Consider the following 18,960-nt stretch of genomic DNA (forward strand, 5'->3'; position numbering starts at 1 on the left):
TACATTATTTTTGACAGTTGTGTAGATGTTTTCTATGGTATCTTTTGCCCCTGAGATTCCCTCTTCTATCTCTTGTATTCTGTTGGTGATGCTCATATATCTGACTCCTTGTCTCCTTCTTAGGTTTTCTTAATCCAGGGTTGACTTCCTTTGTGATTTCTTTATTGTTTCTATTTCCATTTTCAATTCACTCAGCTGTTTGGTTGTGTTTTACTGTAATTCTTTCAGAGAATTTTGTGTTTCCTCTCTAAGGGCTTCTATTTGTTTACTTGTATTTTCCTGCATTTTTTAAGGGAGTCCTTTTTGTCTTTCTTAAAGTCCTCCATCATTACACAAAATTGTGATTTTAAATCTAAATCTTACTTTTCTGGTGTGTTTGGATATCCAGTATTTTCTTCAGTGGGAGAACTGAGCTCTGATGATGCCAAGTAGTCTTGGTTTCTGTTGAGTAGGTTCTGGCACTTACCTCTAACCATTGGATCTGGTATTTTCTTGTCTTGCTGTTTCTGAGAGTGACTTGGCCCTGCTATAGGCCTCTTTGTTGGTACTCCTTTAGAACTGTTTTCCTGTTTTCTTCCAGCATTTCCTGAGAACAGGTGTTCTGATTTCATGTATGTTCGAGCTCCTGGAGACTGGCAGAAATCAGAGGGTCCTGTCCATGATTACTGGGACATCATTGCACCTGTGGGTACTTGTGGCTTCCTGTTCCTGTATCCCTGTGTTCAGAGGCACTGTGCAGATTCCCCTTGAACCAGGGATGTAGGCCGAGTTGTGCAGAGGTGGCAGTCTGTCCTGCAGTCTCAGGATGTCTGCACTCCTGAGTAGTTCAATCTCTTCCCCAAGGGATTTGGATGCAGGGAACTGTCGGATGTTATCAGTTCACTTATGGGCAGAGCCAGAAACGGGAAGTGCCTTGGCCCAGAGGTCTTCTGCCTCTGTGTATCCTGAATCCACCAGGCAAGTCACTTGGTAGCAGAAAAGTGGGTCTTACCTCTGCTCTTAGCTGTGGCAGCACTGTCTTTCATCTCTAGGAGTGGGCAAGAATCAAAGAGTCCTACTCCTGATTGCTCCTAGATCCTTGTACCCAACGGGCACAGTTGGCACTATTCGATTCCCTCTTGGGTCTGGACTGTGGGCAGAGGGTGTCCTCCTTTGACTTCTCAGGATTATCCACACTTCTGAGGGTCCAGCTCTCTCCCCCACGGGATTTGGGTGCAGGGAGCTGTTTGGCTGGTTCAGTTCCTTCCTGGGCACAGATCAGAACCGCAGATCCTAGTGGCTGTCTGTCCCTCTGTCCCTGTGTCCAGAGGCACTGTGCTGATTCCCCTTGGACCAGGGATGTTGGCCGAGGTGTGCAGTGGTGGGAGTTTGTCCTGCAGTATCAGGATGTCTGCACTCCTGGGTGGTCTGCTCTCTTCCCCACGGGATTTGGGTTGAAAGTAGGTTTTCAAATTTTGAGTTGTGATTTAAAAGTTTCCTTTGAATATGCCCTTGTGCAATACTATGAAGTATGTTTTGTTATCCCATAATATCTCAATAAGCTCTGCATAGTTTTCCAACTATGGAAAATGATTTTGTAGGCATCGCAGAGAGTTCATATTTCATACTGTCCATGTATACTCAGGTCATTTCTGCTTGTGAAAGATGACATGAATTTTGGAACTGTGGATTTCGCTCAATCTTATAGTTTATCCCTAGTTTCCACTTTGACATTCTCCAACATCAAAAACTAAGCCAGATTTTGGGATCCAGGAGGAGGCTGTCCAGTCTGTCATGTTTAAAAGATAGACAAGATACTCTCTGTCCATACTCTTTGTGGGATTTTATAAATATGACATGAACTTTTGTATGATCCTCTGGGTCACTTTGAGTCATATTAAAAGGTTAGAAGTATTCTCACAAAAGATTTAAAAACAAGATGTGGAAACAGCTGGATGTTGTCTTCATTTTTGTTAGACAATAGATGGACTTAGGATTCTTCAGGAATCTTTGAAGGAAAAGGAACTGAGTTAGATGTCTCACAAAATTCTGACTGCATTACAATGGACTGTATGAAACCCAAGCTACCTTTACTACACTCAGACCATATGAGCCTTGGTTCTGTCAGCTATAATAAAAAATGAGGCTCTGGAATTTTTCCAGTAGCTATCTGAAATCTCACCACAAAACTATAGTTCTGGAAATGAGAATGTCTGTAGAGTTTACTCATAACTCTTTCATTTGGATTTCATAAATAGTTACATATGTCAAGTATGGAAGCTTACCAGCCCAAAGATCCCAAAAGAGACTAGGAGCTCCTTATGGTTGTATAAAGTGACTGTACACAGGGCTGGCTAGACATGCGGGTTACCCTGTTTACATATATAGAGCACTTGAGATTTGTAGGTAATCCTGAGATTTCTTAGACAGGTGGCACTTGAGAAGCAAACAGGGTGCCATGTAGCCATTGGAGCCTCTTTTGAAGACTGAGCAGAATCATATTGTTAGTTCCCTACAGGGATGGTGATCTAGCTCCCTGTTGATGTTCTGGGAACACACAAAGATGCTATCCAGCCTTCTTCACCAGGCTTAGGGGTAAATTTTCTGTAATATTAACAGAAGAGCTTTTATTGAGCAACAACCCCTTGAATTAAATGTCATGACAGATGTGCTTCCAGAGTCTTTTTTATTTTTTCTTTCTTTATTTTTGTTTCTTTTGCTACAGGATGTGGTAACTTTGCTCTTTTCTGGAACTCTTCATTGTCATCAAATCCCCAGTCAGATGGGCATCCTGCAGATCCCTTTTAGCTTCTGCAGATCATTAATGTCTCCTTTAGTGTTTTATTACCGTGAAAAAGCACCATGAATTTGGCAACTCCCATAAAAGAAAACATTGTATGAGGCTTGTTTGCAGTCTTGGAGTTTTGCTACATTATCATCAAGGTAGGGAACATACAGGTAGTACTGGAAAAAGAACTGAGAGTTCTACATCAGGATCCCAGGTAAAATGAAGAGGAAATACCACTTGATATGGCTTGCGCTTTTGAAGCTCAAACCCATCAATAGAGACATATTTTCTCCCATAAACCCACACCTCCTAATCCTTCTCAAGTAATATCACTTCCTGGTGACTAAGCATTAAAATGTATGAGCTTTTGGGGCACACTTCTTCAAACCACCACCGGTACTTTGAGATTGACTAATTCCTAAACAAACCTAACCCTCTTTAAGAATTTGTTCTTTTTTTCAAGTAGATGCTACCTTAATTACCATTATCATTGTTATGACAAAATACTTGAATAAGGAATTTAAGGAAGAATTTGTTTTTGCTCACAATTCCAGTGAACCATCTATTATGTCAAGGAGTCCATGGTGTCAGGTGCATGTGATATTTGGTCACATTTTTCTAGTCAGGAAGCAGAGATGAAAACAATGCTAGTGATCAGACAGACTTTTGAACAAGTCCTTTATCCTCCCACAAAAATAGGCTGCCTGATTTAGAGTGAGTCTTCCCATATCAGTTTACTTAAATCTAGATTACAGCTTGTATATTTGATGATTCTAAATTCAATTAAATTAAGAGAGAGAGAAAGAGGAAAAAAAGAAAATTGGTAATCATGTATACCAAATGGAGTTATTTAGATAGTATTATATAAAAAATGACAGCTGATAAGAAGTCATGTTTTAATTATCTCCAGATTTTATCATCAAAACTACTAGAATATATTTAAACTCTGTTCAGGGATCACATTTATAAATTATAAATGCCAATCCCTCCAGAACCACAAGGATAGGTTTACAGCAACATAATATGCTATATCAGTTCATAAATTAATTAATATATAGCAAATGGTCAGTGAATAAATTCTCTTGAACTAAATGAACTTTAGCTTGGTAATTCCTATTACAGAATTTTTTTTGCTTTTTAAACTTTGTGTATGTGTTTATGAATATATGCATGTGACTGCAGGTACTCTACAGGCAAGAGGCCTCTGATATTCCCTAAATTTGGAGTTACAAGTGGTGTGGATGCTAGGAACCATAGTTGTTGTCTTAAACTCCAACATAAGAGTAGATTTTCCTCTTAACTATGAGGCCATTTTTCCATTTGCTTGAGTTTGATACTGCTTAAATACTGAGTGGGCATGTACGTAATTATAGTTTGGAAAAGAGAAGATACTTTAGCTATTCTCTATGTTGTGCCCTTTAGACAACTGTTTTTGACAGGAATGCATGTAATTAGTATTGAGAAAATGCATAGGTCAAGGAATCCATTGTTAATCCTTTCATGTTGTGAAAGAGACAAGTCTCTAGGAATTCCCCAGGACACTATCATCAGATCAGAAATGCTGAGACATCCAATAATATATACTGAGAAGCTATTGAATTCTTGGCCAGTTGTAAAACTGGGATACAGCCTGGACCACAAGTTATAAGCTTCTCCAATTGTTCCGTGCGCGACTTCCTGCCGGCAGGAAACACGCGGGTACACAGAAATCCTTACTGTGACCAATTTTATTAATCTTAGAAGAGGAAGTGCCCGCCGCGCCAACATGGCGCGCTTATAAACACCCTAGTGTGGCGCATCCACACCTGATTGGTTGTTTACCCATGATCTCATAAGGCACGCCCTGGAGTGGGCAAAGACCTGGCACGAAGGCACTCTTGCACATGCGCACAGTTAACTTCCTGAAAGGGGGGCAGCTGGCACGGCGAAGGCTGGCGCCATCTTGTAATGGCGGAGGCAATCCTGGCCTTCCACGTGGGGTGCAGTGGAAGCCAGCACCATCTAGTGGTGGCGAATGTTATTGCGGCCCCTACATCCAATCATGTATATATTCATTCTATCAGCTCTAATCATTTAGAACCCTGAATAAGACAACATGTGTTAAAATGTCTTCCCCATCTTGCTGTAAATGTCTCTCTGATGTCACCATTAATATATTTCGAATTTGCCTTGATTTACAACATTCTTTGTTTTATAAAACAATAAAGCTTCAAGGAATTGCATCCACATTGTAATATACAATTTGAGTTAGCCTAAATATATGTTCCTGTGCTATGGTCACTGAAAATGCCTGAAAATTAAAACGTTTCATGGGCCCTTTGAGATGAGAACTGTATATTTTGTGTTAACAGTTTCATATAAATTTTTTGATAAAAGGGAAATCTGTAGTCAAATCAGTAAGAAAGTAATGTTAGACACAAGGGAGGAAAGGCAAGTATGTAAATGAATATGACTCATGGCTTGAGGCAAGTGAGAGTGTAGAAAGAATAAAGATAAGTTAGAGCCATATAATGGGAAATTTTAGATGTGCATCTAAACAATTAGCACTAACTCTAAGCAATAAAAAGTGAATGTCTTAAAACAAAGAATGACAATAAGTCTTGCAATAGTTTCTAACATTGATTAGAAACAAAAACCAATAAGGTGACCATTATAGCAAATAGGAACAAAGTTAAGAAGGTTATAAATAAGTCAGTAATGAGAATAAAAAGCAGAAGTGTCTTGTAAAAATCAACACTGAATACAATCCAGGTCCGTACCAGAGAGGCAAAACAGTGATCTGCAATAAAAACAAAAGCAGTGATCTCATTTTCTTACATCTTGACACACCTCTTCTTCCCATTACATATAGCACCTGCCAACGACTGTCTAATCTATCTTCTTCTTCCACAAACAGCTATTTCATCAGCAGGTCAAATATCGTCACTTACTGGTCATAATTTAAACTTCTCCCTCTTTTCTTTTTCTTTCTTTTCTCAGATTGTTTCTCTTTTTCCCAAACCTGCTTTACATCTCCCACAACCCATAGGCTCATTTTGTTTATAATTGGTGGATAAAAAAGGTTTGTCTCCTCTTTTTTTGTCTACCGCTGACAAACCCTACCATACATCTACTCCATTTCTTTTCCTTTCTCTTTGTCTTCATAATTGTCACTGCTACATATATCTCTCTTCTCTTGTACCATATAACAATGCATTATTGCCCATTATTTTTTTACTTTTATTGTTTTTCTATTCTTTTTATTTGCAATTTTGCTAACACTGTATTAGTATGTGTAGAATAGCAGTACTATTGGAATTTCTTCACTCTTGAAACTCACTGATATAAAACAAGTGTCTGTTTTGCAGCTATTTTTACTCTATTATCAGAGTGAGTTAAGTATCCAATAGTTATTGTTGTGAGACAGTTCTGAACCCATAAAACAGACTCAAGATGGAACTGGGGCCTAAAACACAAGTGTAATGAATGAAAACATCACTACACTGCTCTATAACCTTGACTCTACTGAACACTGCAAACACATGTGCCAAAGAAGAAAGAGAACCAGAATTTAAAAAAAAACAAATACAAATACAAAAAAGAAAAATAGCATCCACTACAAAATTATTATTAACTGATAATCTAACTTCAGACAGTAGATCCCAGTGCAAAAAGATAAGAGACAAGAAAATACAGGACAACTTGTTTCATGTTAAAATTTCCAGTTCTATAGAAGTGTCCCTAGTTCAAAAAGACTTGGACAAAATTTCAGCTGCAGAATTCAAAAGAATGATAGTAAGGTTTAAAAAAAAACTCAAGAAGTATTCTATGACTTTTCCAAGACCATACAGACCTGTGATTGAAATAAAAAATCAATTAACGATATGAAAATAGAATTCAATGAAGAGACAGAAATACTGAAAAAATTCTGAGCCAGAATGATGATATTAATGAAAAATACACCATAAGTAAAATATAAACTTCATGGAAAAACAAAAGTTCATCAATAGAATAGATCATGTGGACAAAGAATTGAATCACTCAGTTAAAGTCAATCACAAATTTTTAAGGTGTCGGAAGGAAACATGGCAGAACTTTGAGATAGAATATGACAGCCAAATGTTCAAACTGTAAACATTCAGAAAGGCAAAGAAAATCATAGAAGAAAAGTTCCCAAATCTAGGGAAACAAAAGTTTCTCAGGTATAAGTGTTGTACAGAACATTGAACAGATAGGATTAGAAAAGAAACTCACATACCATGTTCCAGCTAAATATCCAAATATAAGAAAGTAAAATAAAATATTTTGAAAACTGAATAAGAGAAGGACTAAGTCATAATCAATGGTTAGCCAATTAAAACAATTGCCAAGTTTTCAACTCAAACCAGGAAAGAAGTAAAGGAGTAGACTTATACCATTCATTCTTAAAAGGTCACAATTACCAATCCAAGAAAACTGTCATAATTGAGGGAGGAAGTGGAATAAAGAAGGATAAGGAAAGGTTATTATCACTAAACAGTGACACAAAGGACACTAGAAAGAATAATTCAGTCTGTGAGAAAGAGAAACACATCAAGACTCTACAGGAAGAAAACACATGTGAAGTTAAGACATTTATCAAACAAAAGAAGACTAGGGCCCAAACACTAAAAAGTTACCAGGCATCATCTAGAAATGGCTAAAAGCTAGTAGGTGTTCTTTCTTGAGATTATTTCACCATGGACTGTAAAGCACAGTGAATGAAGCCTTCCAGGAAAGGCTGAGGGAAGACATTTTAGGAAGGACTCTGGCTACTAGAATACCTCATATATATATATATATATATATATATATATATATATGTATATATATATATATATATATGCATACATACATTCATGACAATCACTAGGTATTAGCCCACCTTTAGGTCAGGTCAAGGAAGATGTAGTGTCTTGTATTGATGCTGTATACACAAATGGATTATTTCTTAATTCCTATGAGAAATCTATAAGAATTCCTAAAATTATACTAATAATTACTAAGTGCTTTATAATCAGACTGCTATTAAAGCCCTCTCTGATGTGAAAACTGCAGTAAGAATTCTGCCAGTCTTCACATGTTATGAGTTAAGAATTAATTGCTTCTGAGGTAGGAAGCAGGAATTTGCAACTTAGAATACATTCTTTAGCTGTAAAATAATTAACCTAAGGTCATAAAGGGAAAGTAGAGATTTACTGTAGGTACAAGGATAGAAGATAAAATATTGACTGGGTTTATCTATACAAAACATCAATGCTGATTTAATCACAAAATTAGTTTTTGACTCTCAATGAATCTGTGGAGCTAGTAACAGAAAATAAATGTCTAATTAGATAAATATTCTTAATGTGTAAACATCTCTGTTGTAAACTTTTTATTTGATTCATGATCTGAATATTTATTTAAATTTCTGGTGAATTTTTGAGTTATATACATACCACTAGGTCTTGTATTTTGAGAAAATATATAAGAACTAGCTAAGAATTAAGAATGAACAAGTAAGAACTTATAGAACTCAGAGCAAAGAGATTTAGATAGTTTAACAGGTCTCTCCCTGATCTTTTCTTTTTCTTTTTTCTTTCCTCTTAGAAATAAAGATTAGAATATCTTTTCAAAATGTCCTTTTTCTCCCTGCCAATGTCTTCTTCTAGCTGACAAAGAGTTCAACAACAACAACAACAACAACAACAACAACAACAACAACAACAAACCCAAAACAACAGCAACAACAAAAAGAAAATCTAAAAGCTTTCTTGTTTATTTTGAGGCTAAAAACTACTGGATTGTGGACTTGGGGACCCACCATTTCCCAAAACCCAAATACCAATCCCCTTCTGCCTGGTCCTCTTTGCTGGGACAGACTGCTAGGATGTCTGCTCCTGGAAAGAGGCTATATCCTCAGACATACCAGAGGACCCACTGCACTCAAAACATTAGACATCATATCCTGAAGCATACCAGAAGAACCACTATACTCAAAAGATTTGATACCACATCCTGGGCATCCCAGATCTGCTGTGCTCAGGAAAACACAACTTAAAGGCATCCCAGGAGTTCCTCTGTATACAGGGCAATTGGCACCACAGTCCAAAGACTTCCCAAGGGCTCTGAGGCATGCAGGGCAACTGACACAAAGACTAAAAGCCTCCCTGGAATATGGCTGCACATGAGGCAACAGAAACTTCAGTCCATTCACACACACACACACACACACACACACACACACACACACACACACTCACTCACACATGGAGAACAGCTTCTCACAGGACAACAGTGCGACAGCTCCTCTGAAAACCCAACAGTCTGAAGGCCTCACGGGAGATCTACTGCAACCAGAGCAACAAATCAGCAGCTTCTCTGACTCTCTGACTACCTTCCATTGGAAGGCCCCACAGGAGATCTACTACAGTCAGGGCCACAAGCCTACCAGAAGACCTATTGTAACTTAAGGACAAAAGAGGCAGACTCCAGACAGAGTCACCCAGACCAGCAAACCAGATGGCAAGAGGCAAACACAAGACCATAAGCAACAGAAGCCAATATACATCAACAGACTACAGTACTCCCACCACAGCAAGCCCTGAATACACCAACACACCTGAAAATTAGGAAGCTGACCTAAAATCCTATCTCATGAAGATAATAGAGTCCTTTAAATAACTTTAAATATTTAAAATCCTTTAAATGACTTTAAATAACTCAATGAAAGAAATACAGGAAAACACAGGTAAACATGTAAAAGCATTTAAAGAGGAAACAAATAAATTCCTTAAAGAAATACAGGAAAACGTAATCAAAAAGGTGTAGGAATTGCATAAAATGGTCCAAGACCTAAAAGTGGAAGTAGAAACAATAAATGAAACACAAATGAAGCAAACCAGGAAATGAAAAACCTAGGAAAGAGGTCAGGAATTACAGATGTAAGTATCACCAAGAGAACACAAGAGATAAAGGAGAATCTCATGTGTAGAAGATACAGTAAAAGAGATTGACACAACAGTCAAAGAAAAATTTAAAGCATAAAAACTTCCTAACCCAAAACAACCACGAAATTTAGGACACAATGAAAAGTCTAAATCTACGAATAACTGGAACAGAGGAGAATGAAGATTTCCAGCTCAAAGGACCTGAAAATGGCTTCAACAAAAATCATAGAAAACTCCCCCAACATAAAGAGACCATAATGGTTAAAGTAGCCTACCGAACACCAAATAAATGAAACCAATAAAGAAAATCCTCTGGTCACAGAATAGTCAAAACACTAAACACAGAGAACAAAGAAAGAATATTAAAACCTGCAAGGTAAAATGGGCCAAGTAGCATAAAAAGGCACACCTATCAGAATTAAACCACACTTCTCAACAAAGACTATAAAAGCCAGAAAAGCATGGTCAGAGGTCATGCAGACTCTAAGAGAACACAAATGCAGCCCAGGCTACTATATGCAGCAAAACATTCAATCAACATACACGGAGAAAACAAAATATTCCAATACAAAACCAAATTCAAACAGTATTGATCTACACTAATCCGGTCCTACAAAGGATCCTGGAAGGAAAACTCCAATACAAGGAAGATAACTATAGCAAAGAAAGGACATGATATTAAGCATCTCACAACAAAACCAAAAGGAGAAAACCACAAGAACATAGAGCTACCTACAAAAGCAAATATAGCAGGAAGCAACAGTCATCTCTCTTTAGTGTTCCTCAATATTAATGGACTCAACTCACCTTTGAAAATACAAAAGCTGAACAGAATCCCAAGGGGGAGAGAGCTGGACTGTCAGAAGTGCAGACAATCCTGAGAGCTCAGGAGAGACCGCCACTTCTGCTCACATTCCAGGCCCAAGAGTAACCCACCTAGAGCACTCTACACATAGGAACAGTCAGGGTAAGTATCCTACTGGTCTCCACCTGTGTCCAGAGCTGAAAGCCAGTCTCCAGGAGCTCTGACACACCTGAGAGCAGAGGTAAACGCACCACTTCTGCTACAAGGGACCAACCTGGATCTCTCAGGACACAAGAAAACAGGAGCAGTCTGGGACAGGATCCTTCTGGTTTCTGCCTGCACCTGAAGCTGACCCTGTGACACAGATCTCTGTACCCCGATCTGACTGAAAGAAACTCAGTCTCAAGTAGTGCTGACAAACAGGCTTACTGGAGGGTCAAGTCACTGTCAGAGACAGCAAGACCAGCTAACATCAGAAACCACTAGAAGGTAAGAGGCAAGCTCATGAAACTAAGTAACAGAAAAAACACTACGTGGCATTATAAGAGTCCAGTTCTCCCACCAAAACAAATACTGGATATCCAAACACAATGGAAAAGCAAGATTTGGATTTAAAAATCATATCTCATGATGATGATAGAAGACTTTAAGAAGGACATAAATAACTCCCTTAAAGGAATTCAGGACAATACAAGTAAACAAGTAAAAGCCCTTAAAATGGAAACACAAAAACCCCTTAAATAATTGCAGGAAAACACAATGAAACAGGTGAAAGAATTGAACAAAACCATCCAGGATCTAAAAATGGAAATAGAAACAATAAAACATTCACAAAGGGAGACAACCCTGGAGATAAAAAACCTAGCAAAGAGATCCGGAGTCATAGACACAAGCATCACCAACAGAATACAAGAAGTAGAAGAGACAATCTCAGGGGCAGAAGATACCATAGAAAACATTGACACAACCTTCAAAGAAAATGTAAACTGACAAAAAAGCTTCTAAACCAAAACATCTAGGAAATCCAGGACACATGAGAACATCAAACCTAAGGATAATGGGTATAGAAGAGAATGAAGATTCCCAACTTACAGGGCCAGTAAATATCTTCAACAAAATTATACAAGAAAACTTCCCTAACCTAAAGAAAGAGATGCCCACAAACATCCAAGAAGCCTACAGAACTCCAAATAAATTTGACCAGAAAAGAAATTCCTCCCATCACATAATAGTCAAAACACCAAAATGCACAAAACAAAGAATACTAAAACCAGTAAAGGAAAAACTTCAAGTACCATATAAAGGCAGACCTATCAAAATTACACCAGACTTCTCACCAGAGACTATGAAAGCCAGAAGATCCTGGACAGATGTCATACAGACCCTAAGAGAACACAAAGGCCAGATCAGGCTACTATATCCAGCAGAAGTCTCCATTAACATAGATGAAGAAACTAAGATATTCCATGACAAAAACAAATTTACACAAGATCTTTCCACATATCCAGCCCTAAAGAATAATAAATGGAAAACTAAAAAAAAAAGGTGGGAAATTACAACCTAGGAAAAACAAGAAAGTAATCTTCCTGCCAGCAACCCAAAAGAAGAGTGCCACTTGAATATAATTCCATCTCTAACAACAAAAATAACAGGAGACAACAATCACTATACCTTAATATCTCTTAACATCAATGAGGTCAACTCCTCAACAAAAAGACATAGACTAACAGATGGGATATATAAAGAGGACCCAGCATTTTGCTGCATACAGGAAACACATTTCAGAGACAAAGACAGATACTACCTCAAAGTAAAAGGCCGGAAAACAATTTTCCAAGCAAATGGTCCCAAGAAACAAGCTGGAGCAGCCATTTAAATATCCAATAAGATCAACGTTCAACCTAAAGTTATCAATAAATATATGGAAGCACACTTCATATTCATCACAGGAAAAATTCACCAAGATTAATTCTCTTGCCTGAATATCTATGCTCAAAATACAAGAGCACCTACATTAATAAAAGAAACCTTATTAAAGCTCAAAGCACACATTGCAACTCATACAATAATAGTGGGAGACTTTAGCACCCTACTCTCAGCAATGGCCAGATCATGGAAACAGAAACTAAACAGAGACACAGAGAAATTAACAGAAGTTATGAACCAAATGATTTAACAGACATCAATAGAACATTTCATCCTAAAACAAAATAAAATACTTTCTATTCAGAACTTTATAGTACCTCCTCTAAAATCGACCATATAATCAGTCACAGAACAAACCTCAACAGATACAAGAAGATTGAAAGAATCCCATGCATCCTATCAGATCACCACAGACTAAAGCTGGTCTTCAAAAACAATGTAAACCACAGAAATCCCACATACACATACATGGAAGTTGAAAAGCTCTACTAAATGATAACTTGGTCAAGGAAGAAATAAAGAGGGAAATTAAAGACATTTTAGAATTTAATGTAAATGAAGGTACAATATACTCTAACTTATGGGACACAATGAAAGCAGTGCTAAGAGGAAAACTCATAGCTCTGAGTGCCTCCAGAAAGAAACTAATGAAGAGAATACACTAGAAGCTTGACAAGACACCTAAAATCTCTAGAACAAAACGAAGCAAATATACCCAAGAAGAGTAGACAGCAGGAAATACTCAAAGTCAAGGCTGAAAAAAAAACCAAGGAGAAACAAAAAGAACTATACAAAGAATCAATGAAAGCAGGAGCTAGTTCTTTGAGAAAATCAACAACATAAGTAAACCCTTAGCCAGACTAACCAGAGGTCACAGAGGCAGTATACAAATAAACAAAATCAGAAATGAAAAGAGACATAACAGAATCTGAAGAAATTTGAAAATCACCAGATCCTACTACAAAAGCCTATACTCAATAAAACTGGAATATCTAGATGAAATGAATGGTTTTCTAGACAGATACCAGTTATTAAAGTTAAGTCAGGATGAGATAAACCATCTAAACAGTCCCAAGACTCTTAAAGAAATAGAAGCAGTAATTAAAAGCCTCCCAAAAAATAAAAGTCCAAGAACAGTTGGGTTTAGTGAAGAATTCTATCATACCTTCATAGAAGACCTAATACCCATTCTGTATGAACTCTTCCACAAAATAGAAACAGAAGAAAGACTACCCAATTCCTTCTGTGAAGACATAATTATGCTTATACCTGAACCATACAAAGACCCAACAAAAAAGGAGAACTTCAGACCAATTGCTGTTATGAATATCAATGAAAAAATACTCAATAAAATTCTCACAAAACGAATCCAAGAACACATCAAAAAGATCATCCATCATGATCAAGTAGGCTACATCCCAGGGATGCAGGGATGGTGCAATAGATGAAAATCCATCAATGTAATGCAAACAAACTCAAAGAAAAATAATCATATGATCTCCTCATTAGTTGCTGAGAAAACATTTAACAAAATTCAACACCACTTCATGTTAAGTCTTGAAAAGATCAGGAATTCAAGACCCATACCTAAACATAGTAAAAGCAATATACAGCAAACCAGTAGCCGACGTTAAACTAAATGGAGAGAAAATTGAAGCAATCCCACTAAAATCTGGGACTAGATGGTGCTGCCCACTCCCTCCCTAACTATTCAATACTGTACTCAAATTCCTGGCCAGAGCACTCAGACAACAAAAGGAGGACAAACAGATTCAAATTGGAAAGGAAGAAGTCCAAATACCACTATTTGCAGATGAGATGTTAATATATATAAGTGACCCCAAATGTTCCACCATAGAACTCTAAGCCTGATAAATAACTTCAGCAAAGTGACTGGATATAAAATTAACTCAAACCAATCAGGAGCCTTGCTCTACTCAAAGGAAAAACAGGCTGAGAAAGAAATTAGGGATATGAAACCCTTCACAATAGTCACAGATAACATAAAATACCTCGTTGTGACTCTAACCAAACAAGTAACTCTGTATGAAAAGAACTTCAAGCCTCTGAAGAAAGAAATTGAAGAATAGCTCAGAAAATGGAAAGATCACTCATGCTAATGGATTGGCCAGATTAACATTTAGAAAAATGTGCATCTTGCCAATAGCAATCTACAAATTCAATGCATCCCCATAAAAATTCCAACTCAAATCTTCATAGATTTAGAAAGAGCAAATTGCAAATTCATTTGGAATAACAAAAAAAATAAATAAAAAACAGGATAGCAAAATCTATCCTTTTCAAAAAAAATAAAATAAAAAACTTCTGGGAGATTCACCATCCCTGACCTTAAGCTGTCTTAAAGAGCAATAATGATAAAAATCAAAAACAAAAACAAAAACGGTGTTGGTAAAGAGACAGGTACATAGATCAATGGAATAAAATGAAAACCAGAAATGAACCCACATACCTATGATCACTTGATCTTTGACAAAGGAGCTAAAATCATCCAATGGAAAAAAGATAGCATTTTCAACAAATGGTGCTGGTTCAACTGGAAGTCAGCATTAGAAGAATGCAAATCGATACATATTTATAGCCCTCTACAAAGCCCAAGTCCAAGTGGATCAAGGCCCTCCATATGAAACCAGATACAGTCAAACTAATATAAGAAAAATTGGGGAAGAGCCTGAGCACATGGGCACTGGGGGGAACTTCCTCAAAACAACACCAATGGCTTACGTTCTAAGATAAAGAATCAACAAATGGGACTTCATAAAACTGCAAAGTTTCCGTAAGGCAAAGGACATTGTCATTAGGACAAAATGGCAACCATCAGAGTGGGAAATGATCTTTACCAATTCTACATCTGATAGAAGGCTTATATCCAATATATACGAAGAAGTTAGACTCCAAAGAGCCAAATAGCCCTGTTTAAAAATGGGGTACAGATCTAAACAAAGTATTCTCAACTGAGGAATATTGAATGGCTGAGAAGTTCCTAAAGAAATGTCCAATACCCTTAGTCATCAGGGTAATGCAAATCAAAACAACCCTTAGATTCCACCTCATACCAGTCAGAATGGCTAAGATTAAAAATTCAGGTGAAAACAGGTGCTGGTGAGGATGTAGAGAAAGAAAAACACTTCTCCATGCTTGTGGAATGGTAGACTGGTACAACTCTGGAAATCAGTCTAGAGGTTCCTCATGAAATTGGACATAGGACTGACTACCTGAGGATCCAGCTATACCACTCCTGGGCATACATTCAAAAGATGCTCCAACATATAACGAAGATACATGTTCCTCTATGTTCATAGCAACCTTATTTATAATAGCCATAAGATGGAAACAACCCAGATGACCTTCAACAGAGGAATAGATACAGAAAATGTGCTACATCTACACAAACAAGTATTACTCAGCTATTAAAAACAATGACTTCATGAAATTCATAAACAAAAGGATATAACTAGAAAATATCATCCTGAGTGATGCAATCCAATAACAAAAAAATTAAATAAACATGGTATTCACTCACTGATAAGTGGATATTAGCCCAAAAGCTCATATTACCCAAGATACAATCCACAGATACATGAAGCTCAAGAAGAAGAATGACCAAAGTTCGATACCTCAGTCATTCTAAAAGGGGGATCAAAAATATTCATAAGAGATGTTTAGACAAAGTTTGGATCAGAGACTGAAGGAATGGCCATTCAGTGCCTGCCCCACCTGAGGATCCAGCCCATATACATAGAGCCACCAAACACAGTCAACATTGCTGTTGCCAAGAAGTGCATGTAGACAAGAGCCTTATATATCTGTTTCCTGAAAGCCTCTGCTAGAGCATGGCAAATATGGTGCCGAATGCTAGAAGCCAATTTTCGAAAGAGAATGGAGTCCGTTGGAGGAGTTAGAGAAAGGATTGAAGGAACTGAAGGAGTTTGCAACCCCATACGAACAACAATAACGACCAACTAGAGCTCCTAGGGACTAAACCACCACCCAAAGATTACTCATGGACAGACCCATGACTCCTGCTGCATATATAGTAGAGGATGGCCTTGTTGGGCACCAATGAGAGGAGAAGACCTTGGTCCTGCCAAGTCTGGAATCCCCCAGGGTAGGGGAATGTCAGGGCAAGGTGTGAATGGGTCGGTGGGTGGGGGGAACAGCCTCGTAGAAGAACAGGGAGGGTATTGGATAAGGCAGCTATTGGTGGGAAACCTGGAAAGGGGATGACATTTGAATTGTAAATAAAAATATCCATTAAACAAACAAACAAATATTAAAAACAAACAAACAAACAAACAAAACCCCACTGGCTTGGGTGATTAACACCAGTAGCTTAAGAGCATAAAATTAAGTAAAGAGATCCTATTGTTTCTTCCATTTTTTGTTTTTTTATTTGTTTTTTTTTTCTTCTAGAAATCAGCAGCTTCAGCATTCAGCATAGTTAGAATGTTTAATGGCCAGAGATTATCAGTCTTCTGAACTACTTTCAACTCTGAGTCCTGCTTTAACTCATTCCAAGTTTTCCCAAAGCCAACAAAAGAAAGGGGAGCAATATATACGTTTCAATAATAAGTGTGAATATCAATCGTCTCAGCCCACTCACCAAAAATCTTAAACCAATAGAGTGACTAGAAAACAGAATCCTGTCTGACAGTGCAAGCCTCACATGCCCTGCCCTCTCTCTGAATTCTTTCTCTCACAATGTTCTAACCTGATAAATTTCCTGCTGTCTTGCCTATGCCAAGTCCATACTCCTACCTGGAATCCTGTGCCAACCCAGCACATCATCCCCACATTTCTAGAGCAGTAAGACAAGTCAAACTAAGTTTTAATTTTATTCCTTTAAAAATTATATTAAACCCATTAACCTTATATAATAATGCAAGACAAAAGAATCGAAAAACTGCACAAAATGTAAGTCTTAAAATGTTATTTAAAGATTTTTTTACCCAAATTGAATGGTTCAAATTGATGTGTCTAGAGCATCCTCAACATCAAATAAACATTATTACCAAAATCGTGATCATTTGGTGGCACCTTCCAGTAAAAAAAAAAAAAAAAGAATCAATGTTTCTTGGAGAAAGAGCCAATTTCAAGAGTGGAGAAGTTACCATAGAACAGAAACATTTTATATATCAGGGAGCAATAAGGGCCTTATTGTGATTCTCAATCTTCCTAATGCTGCTATCCTTCAATACAGTTCTCATGATGTGGTGACCCCAACTATAAAATTATTTTTGTTGCTACTTCAAATCTAATTTTGCTATTATTATGAATCATAATGCAAATACATTTAAGATAGAGTTTTCCCATAGGGGGCATGACTCACAAGTTGAGAACTGCTGAATATAGCTGTCAAATATTTATCAAATTGGATAAAAAGCAATTGGGAGATTTATACTGTCTAGTTTGAGAACTTCAACACCTAATTTGAATGGAACAATTCTCACATCAACAACATCATCTGTAAGTCTAAACTCATTAATTGTAAAACATTTTGTTCATGATGACATAAAAACTAAAAGTGGACTCATTCAGAAAATGCTGGGAGACATTTGAATCCACTCCTTGAATTAAAGGCTTGAAAGTTAACAAGGAGGAAAACCCTGTTCTGCCTTTCCTATAAAAAGAATATAATCAAAAAAATGCTAGAGACACTTCTTCTAATAGAGTATTAAAGTAAGTGCATTAAAAAGTAATGGTAACACTGATATATCACCACTCTGAAAGTGCTAATGAATGAAGGGATTGAGACTGCAGTAACACCACCACACCCAGCCCTGTAAAGTACTCTTTGCAGTTTCAGGGAACTTACCTATTTTTCTATTGCTGAATATTCATCTTCTGTGCAGTAGTTGCTCACTAACTATATGTTAGACAGATGAATATTGAATCCCAGGAGTCTAAGGAATGTAGTCCTTAGTATTTTGTATTTCCTTATTAGCATATCTAAAATGTCCTTTTGATTGGATGGGTTTCCCCTAAAAGCCCCAAATTTTAACAGGCAAGTTGGTGCTAGGGAGGATGGAGAATGGCAGAAGGAAGCATACCTGTGACCTAAATCAACAAGAGCACAGCCTCAGAGGCAGCATCCAACTACAAGCCCCTGCCATGGGTGAAACAGCTTTGTGTAACCCTCTCTACATGCACACACTTTCAGAGTTCTTGAAACTTCATGACAATTATGTAAATGTTTCCATTTCCATCTGGCAGCTGAGGAAACAGACCAGAAAAGAAAATAAGAGTGTCAAACATCATGTATCCTGTGAGTTCAGTGCCATGATAAGACCTTCACCTTTGCATATGTGATTTCAATTATTTTAAATATTATGTCATGACGAGCTTTCTCTAGATTTCAGATACCTTAAATGTGACTAGAAGTTAACACAGTTATTCATGATACCCTTTACGCAAGTAAAGCTCAGAGTCATTCTGACAGAGATAACAGTATACTCTAGTGACATCCAGTGGTGAATGTGGAAATGCTTTGCAAAGGATGTATTTCTTAACTGATG

Source organism: Rattus norvegicus, chromosome 2 (assembly GCF_021556685.1).
Source record: "Rattus norvegicus strain SHRSP/BbbUtx chromosome 2, alternate assembly SHRSP_T2T, whole genome shotgun sequence".
NCBI lineage: Eukaryota > Metazoa > Chordata > Mammalia > Rodentia > Muridae > Rattus > Rattus norvegicus.